Genomic DNA, 18,544 nt, shown 5'->3' with positions numbered 1-18,544 from the left:
CAATTTCTGCTTGTTATGGAAGGTCTTTTATTCCACCTTTATTCATAAATGAGAGGGTTGCATGGTACAGTATTCTGAGTGGAAAATTTTTTTCTCTTAATCTTTGCACTATGTCTCTCCATTCTTGCCAAGCCCGTAGAGTGTCTGATAAGTCAGTTGTGAGTCTAATTAGAGATCTTCCGAAAGTAATCTGGAGTTTCTCTCATGCACATTTTAGAAAATTTTATATTTAACTGTTAAAAGTTTGACTAAAATGTTTCATGGTGATGATTTTTAAGTCTATTTCTGTCTAGGTTAAGATCTGGTCTTGTCTATGAGGAGTCTTATTTTTCCTTTAGTTGGAAGTACCTCTCTCTAAATTGGGGAAGTTTTATTCCAAATAATATATTTCATGATATTTCAAATTGGGGAAAGTAATTATTTTATCAATAGGCCTTCTGCTCCATTCTCTCTTTCTACATCTTCATAAACTCCTAAGACCCATATGTTAGGTTGTTTGATAGTATCCCATAAATCTCCAAAAATGTTTTTAATTTTTTTTTGACAGACAGAGTGGATAGTGAGAGAGAGAGACAGAGAGAAAGGTCTTCCTTTGCCATTGATTCACCCTCCAAAGGCCGCCACGGCTGGCACGCTGCAGCTGGCGCACCGCACTGATCCAAAGGCAGGAGCCAGGTGCTTATCCTGGTCTCCCATGGGGTGCAGGGCCCAAGCACTTGGGCCATCCTCCACTGCCTTCCGGGCCACAGGAGAGAGCTGGCCTGGAAGAGGGGCAACTGGGAAAGAATCCAGCGCCCCGACCGGGACTAGAACCCAGTGTGCCGGTGCCGCTAGGTGGAGGATTAGCCTATTGAGCCGTGGCGCCGGCCTTTAATTTTTAATTTTTCAAATTTCTTTTTTTTTTTTTTTTGTCCAACTGAAAATTTCCACACATTTGTCTTCTACCTCAGATATTCTTTCTTCTGCCTCATCGAGTCTGCTGTTCAGGCTTTCCACTGCATATTTCATTTGATCTATTGAATTATTCATTTTTTTCCTAAAGAACACATATTTTTTTCCATACATATTTAAATTACTTTTAAAATAGAAGTATTAACTTTTTTATTTTTTTATACTTTTTTTATTTAGTACATATAAATTTCCAAAGTACAGTTTATGGATTACATTGGCTTCCCCCCCCCATAATTTCCCTCCCACTCGCACCCCTCACATCTCCCACTACCTCTCCCATTCCATTCACATCAAGATTCATTTTCAATTATCTTTATATACAGAAGATCGATTCAATAAATATTAAGTAAAGATTTCATCAGTTTGCACCCACACAGAAACACAAAGTGTAAAATACTGTTTCAGTACTAGTTATAGCATTACTTCACACTGGACAACACACTAAGGACAGATCCCACATGAAAAGTAAGTACACAATGTCTTCTGTTGTTGTCTTACAATTTGACACTCTTGTTTAGGGTGTCAGTAACCTCCGTAGGCTCTAGTCATGAGTTGCCAAGACTATGGAAGCCTTTTGGGTTCGCCGACTTTGATCTTATTCTGACAGGGTCATAGTCAAAGTGGAAGTTCTCTCCTCCCTTCAGAGAAAGGTACCTCCTTCTTTGATGGCCCTGTTCTTTCCACTGGGATCTCACTCGCGGAGATCTTTCATTTAGGGTTGTTGTTGTTTTTTGTTTTTGTTTTTGTTTTTGTTTTTGTTTTTGTTTTTGTTTTTTTTTTGCCAGAGTGTCTTGGCTTTCCATGCCTAAAATACTCTCATGGGCTCTTCAGCCAGATCCGCATGCCTTAAGGTCTGATTCTGCGGCCAGAGTGCTATTTAGGACATCTGCCATTCTATGAGTCTACTGTGTATCCTGCTTCCCATGTTGGATTGTTCTCTCTCTTTTTGATTCTATCAGTTAGTATTAGCAGACACTAGTCTTATTAGTGTGATCCCTTTGACTCTTAGACCTATCAGTATGATCAATTGTGAACTGACGTTGATCTCTTGGACTAGTGAGATGGCATTGGTACATGCCACCTTGATGGGATTACATTGGAATACCCTGGCACATTTCTAACTCTACCATTTGGGGCAAGTCCAATTGAGCATGTCCCAAATTGTGCATCTCCTCCCTCTCTTATTGCCACTCTTATATTTAACAGGGATCACTTTTCAGTTAAACTTAAACACCCAAGAATAATTGTATGTTAAATACAGAGTTCAACCAATAGTACTAGAACAAAACAAAAAAAATACTAAAATAGATAAAGCATTACATTGTACATCAACAGTCAGCACAAGAGCTGATCAAGTCACTGTTGCGCATAGTGTCCATTTCACTTCAACAGGTTTCCCCTTTGGTACTCAGATAGTTGTCACCGATCAGGGAGAACATATGATATTTGTCCGTTTGGGACTAGCTTAATTCACTCAGCATAATGTTTTCCAGATTCCTCCAGCTTGTTGCAAATGACCGGGTTTCATTGTTTTTGACTGCTGTATAGTATTCTATACAGTATATGTCCCATAATTTCTTTATCTAATCTACTGTTGATGGGCATTTGGGTTGGTTCCAGGTCTTAGCCATTGTGAAGTGAGCTGCAATAAACATTAATGTGCAGACAGCTTTTTTGTTTGCCAATTTAATTTCCTTGGGGTAAATTCCAAGGAGTGGGATGGCTGTGTTGTATGGTAGGGTTATACTCAGGTTTCTGAGGAATCTCCAGACTGACCTTCATAGTGGCTTAACCAGTTTGCATTCCCACCAACAGTGGGTTAGTGTCCCTTTTTCCCCACATCCTCTCCAGCATCTATTGTTGGTAGATTTCTGTATGTGAGCCATTCTAACCGGGGTGAGGTGAAATCTCATTGTGGTTTTGATTTGCATTTCCCTGATTTCTAGTGATCTTGAACATTTTTTCATGTGTCTGTTGGCCATTTGATTTCCTCTTTTGAGAAATGTCTATTGAGGTCCTTGGCCCATCTCTTAAGTGGGTTGTTTGTTTTGGTTTTGTGGAGTTTCTTGATTTCTTTGTAGATTCTGGTTATCAACCCTTTATCTGTTGCATAGTTTGCAAATATTTTTTTCCCATTCTGTTGGTTGCCTCTTCACTTTCCTGTCTGTATATTTTGCAGTACATAAACTTCTCAATTTGATGCAATCCCAAATGTTAATTTTGGCTTTGACTGCCTGTACCTCTGGGGTGTTTTCCAAGAAATCATTGCCGGTACCTATATCTTGCAGGGTTTTTCCAATGCTCTCTAATAATTTGATGGTGTCGGGGTCATAGATTTAAGTCTTTCATCCATGTTGAGTAGATTTTTGTGTAAGGTGAAAGGCAGGGGTCTTGTTTCATGCTTCTGCACGTGGAAATCCAATTTTCCCAGCACCATTTATTGAATAGACTGTCCTTACTCCAGAGATTGGTTTTAGATCCTTGATCAAATATATGTTGGCTGTAGATGTTTGGATTGATTTCTGGTGTTTCTATTCCATTGGTCTATCCATCTGTTTCTGTACCAGTACCATGCTGTTTTGATTACAACTGCCCTGTAGTATGTCCTGAAATCTGGTATTGTGATGCCTCCGGCTTTGTTTTTGTTGTACAAGATTGCTTTAGCTATTAAAGGTCTCCTGTGCCTCCATATGAATTTCAGCATCATTTTTTCCAGATCTGAGGAGAAGGTCTTCGGTATCTTGATTGGTATTGCATTGAATGTATAAATTGCTTTTGGGAGGATGGACATTTTGATGATATTGATTCTTCCAATCCATGAGCATGGAAGATTTTTCCATTTTTTGGTATCCTCTTCTATTTCTTTCTTTAAGATTTTGTAATTCTCATCGTAGAGATCTTTAATGTCCTTGGTTAAGTTTATTCCAAGGTATTTGATTGTCTTTGTAGCTATTGTGAATGTGATTGACCTTAGAAGTTCTTCCTCAGCTGTGGCATTGCCTGTGCATACAAAGGCTATTGATCTTTGTGCATTGATTTTATATCCTGCTACTTTGCCAAACTCTTCTATGAGTTCCGATAGTCTCTTAGTAGAGTTCTTTGGGTCCCCTAAATAAAGAATCATATCATCTGCAAAGAGGGATAGTTTGAGTTCTTCCTTCCCAATTTGTATCCCTTTAATTTCTTTTTCTTGCCTAATAGCTCTGGCTAAAACTTCCAGAACTATATTGAATAGCAGTGGTGAGAGTGGGCATCCCTGTCTGGTACCAGATTTCAGTGGAAATGCTTCCAACTTTTCCTCATTCAATAGGGTGTTGGCCATGGGTTTTTCATAAATTGCCTTGCTATTATTTCATTTTCATTTCTCTCTCTCTTTTTTTTTTTTTTGACAGGCAGAGTGGACAGTGAGAGAGAGAGACGGAGAGAAAGGTCTTCCTTTGCCGTTGGTTCACCCTCCAATGGCCACCGTGGCTGGCGCGCTGCAGCCCGGGCAATGCGCTGATCCAATGGCAGGAACCAGGTGCTTCTCCTGATCTCCCATGGGGTGCAGAGTCCAGCACCTGGGCCATCCTCCACTGCACTCCTTGGCCACAGCAGAGAGCTGGCCTGGAAGAGGGGCAACCGGGACAGAATCCGGAACCCCAACCAGGACTAGAACCCAGTGGGCCGGCACTACAAGGGGGAGGATTAGCCTATTGAGCCGCGGCGCTGGCCTCATTTTCATTTCTCTTTAAAATCTCAAATTCATGGAAAAAAATTTCATTCAAGTCATGTATGGATTTCTTTAATTTGCTTCTGATTGTTTTAGAGTAATCCCATGGATAATCTTTGGATTCCATCTCAGGTATTTATCATTCTTTCCATCTTCACATTCTAATATTGAAGTGTTGTTGTGTTCCTTTGAGGGGTGTCATGTTGCCTTCCTTACTCTTGTTTCTTGAATTTCTGCATTTATTTTTATGAAATTGTGGATATACTTGTTTGTTTTTTTCCTCTGATGAGTTTTATCTTTGAACTATGCTGCTCAGTGGAATGTCTGCACTTTCATTGAATACCCAGAGGTATGTTCTGTGTGTGTCCAAGGAGCTGTAGATAGTGCTCAAGGGTGGAGATTATATCCAGTGTAACACCAAAGTTGAGAATGGTAGTTCTCTTGGTAACAGAAAGGGAGAATGGTCAACTCTGTTCATGTGATCACACTCCTACCTCCTCTCTACAAGGTGATCAATGCCCAGGTATTAGCCTCCAGTGGGTGCAACACTCATCCAATCACACTATGCACTGCATAAATGATCTGAGCAGTCCTCACTCTGAGAACAGATCCCTCTGTAATGACCCAGCCCAGGCAACCAAAGAGCTCTGAGCATGTGGAACTGCACACAGTGATTGCCCATAGACCTAGCTGTATCCTGTAACAGACACAGAATCCCCATAGTCTCAGCACCCAAGGCTCCCACAGTCACTGGATGCAGAGGGTCTGCTCCACCCACCCAGCCTTTCTGATCCACAGAGAGGTAGGCAGTCCCAGAGCCAGCTGCCTGAGGGTTATCCACCCAGGAGACTTGAGTCCCAGAGCCTGTGATATGTTGGAAGGCTATGGGAGCCTCACAGTCTTATGTGAGTGCCCACCCACCTTGTCAATCCTCCCAGCCAGACTCAAAATCAGTGGAGAAGATGAGTTTTTCCCTCTGCCAGAATTTGTGGATTGCATGCCTACACAAGAGCCACCAGACAATTGCTATCCTCTCCCTGCAGCTGCCACCAGTACTGCTGAAAAGATGGTGTCCTGTCTCCGCCAGTTTTTGTGCACATGCACAAGGGCTTCCGCAGCTGATGCTTATACCTCAAATGGTGCCAGCCCTGTCTCATTCATAGCCTGGTGCTGTTGTGAGGAGAAGGGGATGAGGCGAAAGAAACACATCCCTATTCCTTTCCCTGAGTTCACAGGTGCCCTCTACCCACTAGGGCTCCAAGCTGGACTCACACCATGCTCTCCCTCTGGCTATATCACAACAGGTTATTGCAGTATGATCTCAACTCTGTCTGCATGCTGGCATCCTCTCTGGCTCTCAGCTGCTGAAGTCATGTGCTGTGTCCATGTTCATGCTCATGTCCACACCTTCCACGCAGGTCCACAGTGTTTCTCTTACTTTCCCTGTAGTTTTCTAATTCTCCCCTGAGAGTACAGTTCCTACACTTTTGTTGTTGTTTTTTACTTTTTCCCTAGCCTAGCACAGTACTTCATTCTCTATATTGATTTTTAAAAATCTCGTTAAGCAATCACTTCACACTTTAAGGTGAAATTCACTCCATATGAGAACCTTAACTAAGTTAAAATGATTCAATATTTAGAAGCTAGAAGACTCCCTGCTTTTTTTAAAATTATTTTTTATTTAATTTTAATTAGTTTTTAATAGACTCAATGGGATTTATAGATAAAATTCTAAGAAACTAATGGTATTTCCTTCCTCTCTCCCTCATTCCCTCCCCCACTTCTCCTCCCACCTCCTAACTTCTCCCTTCACTCTTTTTTTTTTTTTAGTTTTCAAGATAACATATTTTACATTTATATTATAGTAAAAAGGTCTAACTATTTTTGTTTTGAAGAGAGAGGAAGATAGACCAAACATATGGTCAGCTAAGATTGTTGGTTCTGAGTGTATTTTTTGGAACAAACATTTATTTAGCATTTACCATGTGCCAACACCCATTGATGCTGGGGACTCAAAGATGAGGAAATTGAAGTGCAGAAAGAGAAGCCAAAATAAAAGTGACAGTGTTTTTGTTTATTTTTATTTTAGTTCTTTGATAGGGCAGAGATAGAACTTCCATTTTATGATGAGGAAAACAGAATTTCAGCATAAAAACAAGTAGATGTATAGGTTTAAAGGAGACTACTTTCTTATTTTTTAAGATTTTATTTATTTACTTGGAAGAGTTACAGACAGTGAGAAGGAGAGACAGAGAGAAAGGTCTTCCGTCCACTGGGTCACTCCCCAAATGGCTGCAACAGCCAGAGCTGTGCCAATCTGGAGCCAGGAGTCAGGAGCTTCCTCCAGTCTCCCACATGGGTGCAGGGGCTTAAGGACTTGGGCCATCTTCTACTGCTTTCCCAGGCCATAGCAGAGAGCTGGATTAGAAGAGGAGCAGCCAGGACTAGAACCGGTGCCCATATGGCATTCTGGCTCTGCAGGCAGAGGATTAACCCACTGCACCAAGCGCCGGCCCCCGACTACTTCTTTTCTGATGGTGTCTATGGGAAAGGTGCTCCATCAAATGAGGAAGAATGATCAGGGAAGGATGAGGCCAACAAGTGATCCAGGAGCCAAGAACAGCTCTGTTCTGGTAAATACTGGTAAACATAAAGGACAACAGTCTGTCCTTTCAAAAAGATACCTTTCTCTTTTGGAGAAACAATATATCGCCATTAGATTTTTTTTCTTGTATCCTGTGAAGTTGGAGTCAGTGTGGATTTCCTTGAAAATGCAAATAACACCCCACTACTTATTAAAGTCACCACATTTTTGCTACTACATCCAGTGTCACCTTGTCAATCACTTAATTTTTTTTTGTGCGGGCCCATTTCTGCAAACTCTATGGGTCAGATGAGAACCTATGATTTTCTCCAAGATTTTCACCAAATAATATCTGGTGTACTGTTATTACTACCAGGGCTTTTTACTGAGAGAAATATCAGTAGCAACATATTAAGTAGAATGCTCATACATTATCTTCTACATCAGAATGTGAAGTAGATAGTTTCTAATATGCTATGATAGAAGTGATCCTTTTGTTTACAAAAGCAATATAGAGAAATCTTTAATTACAGAAAAGACTAATCCTTTAACAATTATATTGTAATATTACTAATATTACTAATCCTTTAACAATCCCATTGCAAATAAACAACCAGAAGTACAGAAATAAGGCGTTTTCAAACAAATATATATGAAAGCAAATATCCATTAAATTGTTAAATTATGATGCATATTTTACAAAACATTTTAATATAAAGGCCACCATCTGCTTATTTGTTTGTTTAACTGTAGAACAATACAGATATCCCTTTAATATTCTGTCACATTTGGAACCATTTCATATATCATTTGCATAGTTCTAACTAAAATTAAAATGAATTATTTGAGCATCTCAGTTATTGTCATAATGCTTTCTGGTCCCCTGGTGATTCTGTATATGATGCAACCTTTGCAGTGTTGAGTATTACTCTTTATTCTCAAATTCTATCTCGCTTTTTTCTTATCTTCACAATTCACCTTGCAACTGGATTGCATCAAATACCTGGCCTAAAAACCTAGATACAAAGTCTTGTAAAACCAGGGCCGGTGCCATGGCTCACTTGGTTAATCCTCCACCTGCGGTGCCGGCATCCTACATGGGTGCTGGGTTCTAGTCCTGGTTGCTCCTCTTCCAGTCTGGCTCTCTGCTGTGGTCCGGGAGGGCAGTGGAGGATGGCCCAAGTCCTTGGGTCCTGCACCTGCATGGTAGACCAGGAGAGGCACCTGGCTACTGGCTTCAGATTGGCACAGCTCTGGCCGTTGCAGCCGTTTGGAGAGTGAACCAACGGAAGGAAGACCTTTCTCTCTGTCTCTCTCACTGTCTATAACTCTACCTGTCAAATAAATTAAAAACAAATAAAGTCTTGTAAAACCAAATATAGACTATTATGGACAGTTAATTTTTAGAATAGATTTGGATAGCAAACCACATAAAAAATAAACTTTTGGTTCCAAAGCATGATTTTATGGAATGGAACACTTACGTGAGATAGAAAGATCAAATCTTTTGTCAAGATGAAGTAGTGTTGTTCTGTTTAGTCTGACTTACTGGAGCGTGGATATAGAAGGTAATAGAATTTTATGAGGATCTAATTCCTCCTCAAATATTCTTTACCAAAGTAAGTGGAACATCTCATATAGCTTCCTCTTCTGCTGTTACACTCTCCCTTTCAGTAGTTTTAGAAAATTTCCCTTCAAAGACTTGATTTCAATATATTAACTGCATTTTTAAGCATCATCTTAATGATACTCTGGGAAATAATTTTAAACAAAATTTTTAAATGAAATTAAGCTCAATAGTACAACAAAGAGTTAAATTTACTTTGGGCCACTCATTTCTCACTATAGAAAATTCCATTCCTGTGGAAACATAGACTATATTAATAATATGAATTTATATTTAATAAATTAAAAATAGACTCTAGTTTTATATTTCTCTAATACATAAATATATCAACAGAAAATTTGAATTTATCTGCCAATAAAAAGATGATAAAGAAAAAGAACAAAAATAATTATTTCCTTTTTCCTATCATCATAGGATGTTTCTTTTTTTTTTTTTAACTTTTATTTAATGAATATAAGTTTCCAAAGTACGAATAATGGATTACTATGGCTTCCCCCCCATACCGTCCCTCCCACCCACAACCCTCCCCTTTCCCACTCCCTCTCCCCTTCCATTCACATCAAGATTCATTTTCGATTATCTTAATATACAGAAGATCAGCTTAGTATACCTTAAGTAAGGATTTCAACAGTTTGCTCCCACACAGAAACATAAAGTGAAAAATAATAGATGATTTTTTTTAAATGATGATGAAATCAGATCAGACCTATTGTCATGTTTAATCCCAGTGAGAGTCAAGTTGGGAGTTGATAGTTTCTTTTCTTTTCTTTTTTTTTCTTTTTTTTTTTTTTTTTTACAGAGGATCAGTTTAGTATGCATTAAGTAAAGATTTCAACAGTTTGCACCCCCATAGAAACACAAAGTGAAATATATTGTTTGAGTACTCGTTATAGCATTAAATCTCAATGCACAGCACATTAAGGACAGAGATCCTACATGAGGAGTAAGTGCACAGTGCCTCCTGTTGTTGACTTTACCAATTGACACTCCTGTCTATGGCATCAGTAATCCCCCTATGCTCCAGTCATGAGTTTCCAAGGCTATGGAAGCCCCTTGAGTTCTCCGACTCTTATCTTGTTTAGACAAGGTCATAGTCAAAGTGGAGGTTCTCTCCTCCCTTCAGAGAAAGGTACCTCCTTCTTTGAAGACCTGTTTTTTCCACTGAGATCTCACTCACAGAGATCTTTTGCCAGAGTGTCTTGGCTTTCCATGCCTGCAATACTCTCATGGGCTTTTCAGCCAGATCCAAATGCCTTTAGGGCTGATTCTGAGGCCAGAGTGCTATTTAGGACATCTGCCATTCTATGAGTCTGCTGAGTATCTCACTTCCCATGTTGGATCACTCTCCCCTTTATTTATTCTATCGGTTAGTGTTAGCAGGTACTAGACTTGCTTATGTGCTCCCTTTGACTCTTAGTCCTTTCATTATGATCAATTGTGAACTGAAATTGATCACTTGGAATAGTGAGATGGCATTGGTACATGCCACCTTGATGGGATTAAATTGGAGTCCCCTGGTATGTTTCTAACTCTACCATTTGGGGCAAGTCAGCTTGAGCATGTCCCAAATTATATATCTCTTCCCTCTCTTATTCCTACTCTTATGTTTAACAGGGATCACATTTCAGTTAAATTTCAACACTTAAGAATAACTGTGTATTAATTACAGAATTAAACCAGTCATATTAAGTAGAACAGACAAAAAAAAAACTACTAAGAGGGATAATGTATTAAGTTGTTCACTAACAGTCAGGGCTATGCTGATCAAGTCACCGTTTCCCATAGTGTCCATTCCACTTCAACGGGTTTCCTTTTTGGTGTTCAGTCAGTTGTCACCGATCAGGGAGAACATATGGTATTTGTCCCTTTGGAACTGGCTTATTTCACTCAGCATGATGTGTTCCAGATTCCTCCATTTTGTTGCAAATGACTGGATTTCATTGTTTCTTACTGCGGTATAGTATTCTAAAGAGTACATATCCCATAATTTCTTTATCCAGTCTACCGTTGATGGGCATTTAGGTTGGTTCCAGGTCTTAGCTATTGTGAATTGAGCTGGATGTTTCTTATTTTTTGTTTCTGCCTCTGCACTATACCCTTAGATCACTTCAGTGAGATGTGCTGAACAAGACTGTCATTTGAAAACACAGGACAGTAGAGCAACAGTTTTCCTACCCTCTACTAGTCATTTATTTGGCTTTTGTTTTTATAAGTGGAGCCCTAAAAGCCAAGGGTCAACCCTTCTAAGCCCAGCATCCCATCATGCCCATTCATGGAATCTTCTTAGATGTTATGGAAAAGTTATTTATGTTGGTATGAGAAGCCCAGCAAAGCTTCAAGATATCCTTTGTTTTCTTTCTCAGAAGCAAGATAGGCATTTAAATTTGGTCATCTGTATAAAATGCTTCTGTATTTGTCAGTTGCTTTAGGCTATGACACCCAGTTGTTTGATCAAAAACCCCAGGTGGGTGCTGCTATGAAGGTTTTTTCCAAAGTAACTGACATTTAAATCATTATATTTTGAATACAGGAGACTAGTTGTCACAGTGTGGCTGGGTTTCATTGTATAAATGAAGGTCTTTGGAACAAAAGCTGAGGTTTTCCAAAGAAGAAATTGTCAAGAGTGCAACATAGAAGTTTTGCCTGGGCCCACCCTCGCTGGCTGGAGCTACCTGCCTGCCACCTGCCACCTGCCATCAGTTCTCTCCTTAATCTACCTTGGCCTCCTCAGCTATCCACTTGACACCAAGAGGCAGGACTCACACAGAGTCATCACCCAAGCCCTTTATCTGACATCTTCAATTTTTGTTGTTTTGCCACACTTGGCATGCATCTTGGAGAACACCTGTTTGTAATGGCTGCCGTTGGGGAGAAAACGAGGCTGTCAGTGCTGAGGCTCACTGACAGAGGGGACAGAGGTATCTGAGAACTATGTGGCAGATAGTGAAGTGGATGGAAAATGGGTAGAGTCGGCTTTGTGGGACACAAGATTATTATCCCCTGAGGTCCCTCTCTTACCCAGACACCGATATATCCTGATGTGTTTCTGCATGAACAACCGTGAGAGTTTAGAAAATATCCCAGGAAAAAATGGACCCCAGTAGTCAAGCATCTCTGTCGCTAATGTGCCCATCATGCTGGCTGGGAACAAGAAGGAGCTTCAGAATGACGAACACACAAGGTGGGAGATGGCCCAGATGAAGCTGGAGCCAGTGAAACCTGAAGGAGGCAGAGACATGGTGAACAGGACTGGTGCTTTTGGCTACATGAAGTGGTCAGCAAAAACCAAAGGTAGAGCGAGGGAGATTTTTGAAATGGCCAGAATAGGGCCTGTGCAAGCCAAATGTGGGAAGAAAAAACATGGATGCCTTGTCCTGTGAAACCCTACTAGGTTAATTCTGAAGTGCTATCCTAGGGTGTGAGTAACTGGCCTTTTTCATTTATCTATAATTTACCTGAGATTACAAATCAGAATTCATCTTGCTACCAATATTTAGGAGCCAATCATGATGATGAACGATGTCCAGCCCATCTGACTCTCCCTAACTACTCTAACAGCCCTCTCTGCACGCCCACCTGACACCCCACGTGCTGATTCAAGGAATGTCTTCACTTCTTGCTTCTTCCTAGAAAGGGAAATAGTTGGTAACTTTTGTGAATTAGGCTGTGATTTCTTTGTAACTAACATGTCCCGCTTGTCATCTGTCAACTGTAAGGTATTCTGGTGAGTTACCACCTGGGAGCTTTACTCCTTTATGGATTTCATTTGGCATCATTCTGGAGTGGGCATCCAGGTTTGATTTTGTTTTGTATTGTTCTGTTTTTCTAACGTGCTCAGCCAGAAATGCCCAAAGTCCATTGCAGTTCTGTGCTTTCATATTAGTTACCCTATAGTTACTGTGTAATTAGTGCCGCTTAATGTATGTTACCAAAAAAAATTATATCTACCCCAGGAAAAAAAAGTAATTTTGCCTGAATTTTCAGCCTGCTACTCTCCAGAATTCACAGACATACTAGTGAGGCCCCATGCTAGCAGCTGGTTCTGTCACTGCCCTGGGCTTTCTAAGAGCACGCGATCAGTTAATACTTCTTCCTACTCTACTTTACTCAGTCTTTGATGGAGACCAGAACCAAGACCTCCACGCCTTCAGTATTCAAATTCAAAGGGGTGGGAAATCGGGAAATACGAAGTTCCCAGGGGATGATTGCAGGCGATGGCATATGGTCCTCCCCTGCTTCTCTGTCTTGGTTCCTGAATTTACACACTCTTTGTTTTGAGGACACAGTGCCATATAGTATTTCCTGATGTAATTCTTTTGCTGCATTTTGGAGGGTAGCGTCTCATCCTCCATGGCATCAACACTTACCTGAATGTCCAGTCTTCTGATTCACACAGCAAATTTCATACATATCACTACCCGAAACCCTAAACCCTATCTTTGTTTCTGTTTGTTTCTTTCTTTCTTTCTTCTTTTTTTTTTTTTTTTTTTTACAGATTTATGTATTTATTGCAAAGGGAATTCAAAGAGAGAAGGGGGAGAGAGAGAGATAGCTTCCATTCACAAGTTCACTCCCAAAATGGCCATGGCAGAGCCAAGCCAAAGCCAGGAGCCTGGAACTCCATCCAGATCTCTCACGTTGGTGGCAGGGGCAAAAGCACTTAGCCCATCTTATGCTGCCTTCTCTGCACATTCACAGAACACTGGATTAGAAACAGGCAATCAATTGGCCAGCGCCACGGCTCACTAGGCTAATCCTCTGCCTGCGGCATCGGCACCCCAGGTTCTAGTCCCAGTTGGGGCGCTGGATTCTGTCCCAGTTGCCCCTCTTCCAATCCAGCTCTCTGCTGTGGCCCGGGAAGCAGTGGAGGATGGCCCAAGTGCTTGGGCCCTGCACCCGCATGGGAGACCAGGAGGAAGCACCTGGCTCCTGGCTTCGGATTGGCGCAGCACGCCAGCCCGTAGCAGCCATTTGGGGAGTGAACCAATGGAAGGAAGACCTTTCTCTGTCTCTCTCTCTTTCACTGTCTAACTCTGCCTGCAAAAAAAAAAAAAAAAAAAAAAAAAAGACAACAACAAAATAGGCAATCAAGGCTCCAACTATCGCTGATAAGGGAAGCTATACCACAAGACCCATCCATTTGTGCCTCTTAATTCTCCCATGGTGTGTTTTTCGGAAAAGCCTGTCTAACAAAATCACTACCAACAGATGCATGCACAGATGTCATCAGATTTAGGAGATTTAGACATTGAAACATGAAATAGATTTAGAGATCATCGGAATCCGAGAGTGGCCCTTGATATTGTCTTCAGGAAATGGCCACTAGCACCACCTATGGATCAGTTTCAGCTTAATCGCAAGCTGACTTACCTCAAACGGTAGAGTTAGAAACATACCAGGGGATTCCAAGTCAATCCCATCAAGGTGGCATGTACCAATGCCATCTCACTAGTCCAAGTGATCAATTTCTGTTCACAATTGATCATAATGATAGGACTAAGAACCAAAGGGATCACATAAACAAGAATAGTGTCTGCAAATACTAGCTGATAGAATAAAAAAAGGGAGAGAACGATCCAACATGGGAAGTGAGATACACAGCAGACCCATAGAATGGCAGATGTCCTAAACAGCACTCTGGCCTCAGAATCAGCCCTTAAGGCATGCGGATCTGGCTGAAAATCCCATGACAGTATTTCAGGCATGGAAAGCCAAGACACTCTGGAAAAAAAAAAAAAAAAAAACACAACAACCCTAAATGAAAGATCTCCGCTCCGCGAGTGAGATCCCAGTGGAAAGAATGGGTCGTCAAAGAAGGAGGTACCTTTCTCTGAACGGAGGAGAGAACTTCTACTTTGACCATGGCCTTGTCTAAATATGATCAGAGTCAGTGAACTCAGGGGGCTTCCATAGTCTTGGCAGCTCATGACAAGAGCCTAGGGTGATTACTGATGCCATAGACAGGAGTGTCAATTGGTAAAGTCAACAACAGGAGTCACTGTGCACTTACTCCTCATGTAGGATCTCTGTCCTTGATGTGCTGTACATTGAGATTTAATGCTATAACTAGTACTCAAATAGTATTTTACACTTTATGTTTCTGTGTGGGAGCAAACTGTTGAAATCTTTACTTAATGTATGCTAAACTGATCTTCTGTATATAAAGAGAAACAAAAATGAATCTTGATGTGAATGGAAGGGGAGAGGGAGTGGGAAAGGGGAGGGTTGTGGGTGGGAGGGACTTTATGGGGGGGGAAGCCATTGTAATCCATAAGCTGTACTTTGGAAATTTTTATTCATTAAATAAAAGTTTAAAAAAAAAATTAAAAAAAGAGCAAAAAAAACAAAAAACAAAAAAAAAATAAAAATAAAAAACTGTGCGACCACAACAAAAAAAGCAAAATGGAAGCAATATAGTTTTTAAGGGTTTCTTTGAACATATTCAATAAAATTGATTTTAATTTAAAGGGAGAGAGTGGCCTGTTAGTTAAGGCACATGAGTCCTACATCAGAGTATCTGGGTTGGATTCCTAACTCACTCCAGATTACAGTTTCCTACTAATGCAGATCCTGAGAGGTGGTGATGATGGCCCAGGTAATGGAGTTCCTGTCACCCATGTGGGAGACCTGGATTGAGCTCCGGTCTCCCAGCTTTGGTCTTGGCCCTGCCCTGGCTGATGTTGCAGTAATTTCAAGCATGAACCAGCAGATAGGATTCTCTCTGTCTGCCTCCCCTCCCCCTCAAATAAATAAATGGAAAATATATGTACCAGGAACCTAGCTGCCGCTAATCATCTATGATCTCAAGAATGCACCATAACACTAGGCTAATCCTCTGCCTGCGGCGCCAGCACACCGGGTTCTAGTCTTGGTCAGGGCGCCGGATTCTGTCCCAGTTGCTCCTCTTCCAGTCCAGCTCTCTGCTGTGGCCCAGGAGTGCAGTGGAAGATGACCCAGATCCTTGGGCCCTGCACCCGCATGGGAGACCAGGAGGAAGCATCTGGCTCCCGGCTTCGGATTGGCACAGTGTGCTGGCCGCAGCGCGCCAGCGGTAGTGGCCACTTGGGGGGTGAACCAACAGAAAAAGGAAAACCTTTCTCTCTCTCTCACTGTCTAACCCTGCCTGTCAAAAAGTTAATTAATAAATTAAAATTAAATAAAATGCACCATAAAAAACAAAGGAGAATTGGATAAGCAGTAGTTCTGCCTGCTCTCAGAAATTGCACATTGAATATGGGATTATATCACTCATCTTAGATTTATCGAGCAACAATTAATTCTAGGCACACTCATGAGCAATAATAAAATAATGAATATTACATACATTTTTCAGGTCATTTTTGTCAAAAGGTTAGTTCTCCAAGAAGCAAGCACTAAACAGCATTGAAAGAGTAACACCTTTGAAGGTGCAGGGGCATGTGAGTAGTCACTGTTGTCCACATAAGCAGAAACAACAAGATAGAGAGACAGGCAGACAGGTAGATGCATGAGTTGGGATTTACCCTGGAAACCAGCTCATGCAATTATGGAAGCAGAGAATTCCCATAGTGTACCTTTCAAAAGCTGGAGAATTAGAGAAGCTTGTAGTGTGATTCTCTCCAAGTCCAAAGGCCTGAGAACCAGGAACAACAATTGCACAACCTCAGCCCAAGGCCAAAAACCTAATCATTGGCAAGGGAAGAGAGTGCAAATGGAGTAACAACAGGTGCGCTTACTCAAGTTTCAGAGTTCAAAGGCCAGGAAAACTGGACTTCTGCTATCCAAGGAGAGGAAAAGAAGGGTGTCTCAGCTCCATCTATTGTTTTGTTCCATCTGGGTCCTCAGCCAATTATCTGGTGCCCACTCACATTGGTTGAGGGTGAATCTTTTTCACTGAGTTCTCTGATTTCTTTTAGAAGCACCTTCACAGACACCGTCGCTGCCCAGGGCTTTCTAAGAGCATGCTATCAGTTAACACTTCTTCCTGATGCTGCTTTACTCAGCCTTTTTAGGAGACCAGAACCGGGACCTCCACGCCTTCAGTCAAAACGGTGGGAAATGGGGAAATACAAAGCCCCCAGTGGATGATGGCAGGCCATGACATATAGTCCTCTCCTGCTTCTCTGTCTTGGTTCTTGAATTTACACATTCTTTGTTTTGAGGGCAGACTGCCATATAGCACTCCCTGATTTAAGGTCTTTACTGCATTCAGGCATAATCTCTAAGTTACAACTTGAGCTCCTCCTTCAGAAGGCCACTGTGACGCCCAGTCTCTCATTGGAGTAGAATGGAAAGCAACCAATGAATCTGGGGACAGGGCCTTTCCTATATATTCAGTGTCACATGGAGTATATTTAACACTTCATTCAGACCACAGATGGCTTTTTTCATAGTAATCTAGAAATCTGACAAAAACTTTCTATAATTTAATATATTTTAAATTAATCATATGCTCCAGATATATGAACAGGCTGAAATATGTAAACCAAACTTACTGTTATAGTAGGGGAAATTATTAATAGTAAAAGCAACTTTGTGAATTTATTGCTGCTGAAAACTCTTCTAGAGAAACCCTATCCTTATTGTAGGAAATCAATAATTTCTGATTATCATTCACCTACTTGTCTTCTTATGACTGCATACAAATTTATTCCTGACATTGCTTACTAAAATAAAAAGCAAGCAAAGCAAAAGTCTCCCAAATACTAAGAAATTAAAATCTATTAGCTTTTCAAGTTAGTACTTTAAATGAAACAATATATACCATAAGAAAGGATAAACATAAAAATGAAAGTTTTAAATCAATTCCTTAGAAATTAAAAAATAACAAGATAATAATTATTCAAATGGTAGAGTATGACAAAATGTTAACTTTTTGTAATTGCAGCAAATTATTTTAAGCTTCTAAAAATAGATATTTATTTATATCCAATTATTTTATTTTCCTATGTATTCCTGAATCTTCTCACAAAATAGCTACATATAAAAATTATTACATGGCTAATTATTACAAAGATTTTACTTTTCCAGAAATTTAGATGTCTGATAATGCCAATTGGTTTATAATATATTGCAATAGTTATCTAGTACTGTTACTGTGTTGTGAAGGTCATTAAACCCTTGAATTTCCTAAGAATGAAAAGGAGTATTGCATAATTTAAAAGTGCCTGAGGGTAACTCATTTATACATCATATCTGTACTTACCCAGTGCTTGCAATCACCATTTATCTGTTGGCTATTTGCTTTTCATAAAGTTTCCTGTAGCTTTTAAAAAAGTTCATAGCATAAGATTACATGAAAAGTTATATAAATTACCCTTTTAACAACCTAGGAAAATATTTTCCATCAATACAGAACAAATTTAATACTAAATATAAGCATAATTATTTAGATTCACACAAAAAAACCTAAGCTTAAATTGGTGAAAATGCCCCCCCAAATGCCACCAGTTAATAGTTCTAGGAAGCTTAACCTCCTTATTAAGTTGACCTTCAACAATGTCATATACCAAATTGAAATTAGCAATTTCATTTTAAGTCCCGATTTTTCAGAGAAAAAATAGATAGTCCTGCCCTAGATTATCCTAGCTTAACAATACTTTAGGAAAATATCATTTAACATTTGAGCAAATTGAAAATAGCTGCTATGATATATGTCTCATTCTATAATTATGGCATTTCACGTAGAAAG

The 18,544-nt window shown here is 40.2% G+C and overlaps 1 pseudogene; it reads left to right on the top strand.

Annotated features, from left to right (window-relative positions):
• Positions 1-11,912: 11,912 nt before the first annotated feature.
• On the top strand, positions 11,913-12,254 carry LOC108177926 (transforming protein RhoA pseudogene; annotated as a pseudogene).
• The last annotated feature ends 6,290 nt before the right edge of the window (positions 12,255-18,544 follow it).

The sequence above is a fragment of the Oryctolagus cuniculus genome, chromosome 4 (assembly GCF_964237555.1).
Source record: "Oryctolagus cuniculus chromosome 4, mOryCun1.1, whole genome shotgun sequence".
Lineage (NCBI taxonomy): Eukaryota > Metazoa > Chordata > Mammalia > Lagomorpha > Leporidae > Oryctolagus > Oryctolagus cuniculus.
The sequence above is the reverse complement of the archived record's forward strand: the minus strand, read 5'-3'. Positions and strand labels throughout refer to the sequence as shown.